Here is a 3,416-nt window from a genome sequence, read left to right as displayed (position 1 = left end):
ATTAATTAATAATAATTAATAAAATATTTAGTGCATGCTTAGCTAAAACAGTACGAAATACGAAGTACGAAGTACGAAATACGAAGTACGAAGTACGAAGTACACACAGCACTCTTTTTTATAAACATCTATTATATAATAGTAAGCCTATCTTAATAAATAATAGATATCTGCTTACATCTGCTGCTTTAGCTAGCTTCTTGCACTAAGAATAGAAATTTATCGTTAACTAAAGCTAAATATATAGCTTTATTGCATAGCAGTGCTAGGCAAGCTATTTATTATATTTAATAGTGTAAACAAACACTAATAAATAGCTTTATGAAGGCTGCGTAAGCTAAAGCTCGTGCTATTTCATAAAGCTAGAAAATTGTATTAAATATTATGATCTAGAAGCAAAAATAGCCAATAAAAATTTTTCTTTATTGATTTAATAGACTACTTATTATCTTAATAGTAGTAATAGTAGTAATAGGTAGGTATAAAACTAGTAAAAAATACTAATTTTATACCCTATCTCATCTTAGAGTCGAACCAAGATCTTAATATTAGAAGTATTCTGCTCTGCCATTGAGCTAATGAGACTTGTATAAATTTAAATTTTATACTATATAAGCAATACTAGTTGGTAGCTAATGTTAAAACATTAGCTATAGGTTTAGCTTAAGCTTTAGTTATAGCTTTAGCTTGCTTAGCAAGCTAAAGCTATAATTTAATAAAATATTTACTACATAATTATAAATAATAAGTTTATATACTAATTTTACTTTGTAAAGGTAGACTTACAAAAGCGTGAGGTTTAGGTGGGCTTGATAATCCTCATTCTAAGCTAGTGTAACATCTATTTAAATTAGCTTGTAATACGTCAGTGTAGAATCCTGGAGTTAATCAAGGATTTCTAGAAGCCACTTTTCCTTCTACTAATTGTGAATATACAATATATAAGAATAATCAAGCAGCTATTACACTAACTATAGATCCTATACTACTAATTAAATTTCAACCTGCAAAAGCATCAGGATAATCACTAATTCTTCTAGGCATTCCTTGTAATCCTAAGAAATGTTGAGGGAAGAATGTAAGATTAACCCCAATGAATAAAAGTCAGAATTGAACTTTAGCTAAGTTTAAGTTATAATTTAAACCTAATATTTTAGGTATTCAGAAGTATCATCCTGCAAACATTGCAAATACAGCACCCATACTTAACACGTAGTGGAAATGAGCAACTACGTAATAAGTGTCATGGAATGCAATATCAAGTGAAGCATTAGCTAATACAACTCCACTTAACCCTCCTATTGTAAACATAAAGACAAAACCTAGAGAGAATAACATAGAGGGTGTCATTTTAATAGATCCTCCATAGCAAGTAGCTAATCATGAGAATATTTTAATTCCAGTAGGAACAGCAATAATTAAAGTGGCGGCTGTAAAGTAGGCTCTAGTATCTACATCTAATCCTACAGTATACATGTGATGACTTCAAACTATAAATCCTAATATTCCTATAGACATCATAGCATACACCATACCTATATAACCAAATATTGGTTTATTTGAATTAGTAGATATAGTTGTACTTATTATACCAAAAGCTGGTACAATTAATATATAAACCTCAGGGTGTCCGAAGAATCAGAAAAGATGTTGGAATAATATAGGGTCACCACCACCAGCTACTTCAAAGAATGATGTATTAAAATTTCTATCAGTTAATACCATAGTTATACCACCAGCTAATACAGGTAATGATAATAAAAGTAATACTGCTGTTATAACTACTGCTCATCCAAATAAAGCTAATTTATGTAATCTTATTCCAGGAGTTCTCATATTAACAATAGTAGTTATAAAATTAATAGCTCCTAATAAACTACTTACACCTGATAAATGTAAAGCAAAAATAGCAAGATCTACACTTGGCCCACTATGGCTTTGTAATCCAGCCAAAGGAGGATAAAGTGTTCAACCTGTACCCACTCCACCTTCAATACAAGCAGAAAACACTAGTAATAATAGGCTAGGAGGTAATAATCAGAAACTTATATTATTTAATCTAGGGAATGCCATATCTGGACCACCTACCATTAAAGGCATTAAGAAATTACCAAATCCTCCTATTAAAGCAGGCATAACCATAAAGAATATCATCAAGATGGCGTGGGCGGTAATAATACTATTATATAATTGATTGTTTAAGATATATTGAACACCCGGTCCACTAAGTTCTAATCTAATTAATACAGAAAAAGCTGTACCTAATAATCCTGAGAAAAGAGCGAATATTAAATATAATGTACCTATATCTTTAGCATTAGTAGAATTAAATCATCTTTCAATACCCATAGACATTTGAGATTTTAATGCTAAACTGGGTTTATAGGAAGAACTCTCCTTATCTAAAGACAAAATTAGGCAATTATTAAAGTACTTTAATGAACATAATTTTTCACTTAAAAGTTATTAACTAATATTTTTAATTAATAATTTCATACAATATACCAATTATTAATGCTCCCCCCTATGCTTGATATCTATGTAATAAATTCTAGCTATCCTTTTTTTACTTTACAAAATACATTAGCTTTATTGCATAGCACTACGAAGTAATACATAGCTTTAGCTTTATTTCATATCCTACGGATCAGAAGCCACAGGAGCAGCAGAAGTATAAATAAAGATGTCAGCAAGGATATATGGATACATTAATTTAATATTTAGTGAAAGATAGCAAGTATTAGCCGCCTATGTATACTATATAATACCAGTATATATGTATAAATATATATTTATTTCTTTTATCTTATAATAAATCTATAGCTTATGCTCTTATACAGAGCAAATAAATTAATGTAATAACTGTTCTACAATCATATTATATTTTAATTATATAGCTTTATTTCATAGCACATAATTAATAAAATAAGTGGATAGTAATCAATATTCAATTCAATTCAATTCATTGATGATTACTAAAAGTACTACTATATAATATTTAAAATACAAATATTAATGCTCCCTCCTATGCTTGATATCTATGTAATAAATTCTAGCTATCCTTTTTTACTTTACAAAATACATTAGCTTTATTGCATAGATGTCAGCAAGGATATATGGATACATTAATTTAATATTTATTTATTTTATTATTTTAATTCATTTATATATAATAACAGCCAATAGCTATTTAGTGAGATTATTATAGTAAAAATATAAAGCACTATAATAAATATATTCATCTATATTTATAGTAACTTATTTGTATTATAAATATTAGTTTATCTATCATTGATAAGCGACTAAAACAGTAACTATATTTCATAGCACAAAATTACCATTAAAGAATACTATAGATAATAAACAAGATTAAGGAGGAATTGAACCCCATACAAATGATCTGCAATCACCGTGTA

The 3,416-nt window shown here is 28.2% G+C and overlaps 1 non-coding gene across 1 annotated transcript; it reads right to left on the bottom strand.

The window, feature by feature from the left end:
• Positions 1 to 514: 514 nt before the first annotated feature.
• Positions 515 to 585, bottom strand: LRP88_00015. The gene has a single exon. It is a non-coding gene; the product is annotated as a tRNA-Arg (tRNA).
• Positions 586 to 3,416: the final 2,831 nt, after the last annotated feature.

Source organism: Fusarium phalaenopsidis (genome assembly GCF_050370095.1).
Source record: "Fusarium phalaenopsidis strain FUZ10S chromosome Unknown contig_32268, whole genome shotgun sequence".
NCBI classification, from domain to species: domain Eukaryota; kingdom Fungi; phylum Ascomycota; class Sordariomycetes; order Hypocreales; family Nectriaceae; genus Fusarium; species Fusarium phalaenopsidis.
The sequence above is the reverse complement of the archived record's forward strand: the minus strand, read 5'-3'. Positions and strand labels throughout refer to the sequence as shown.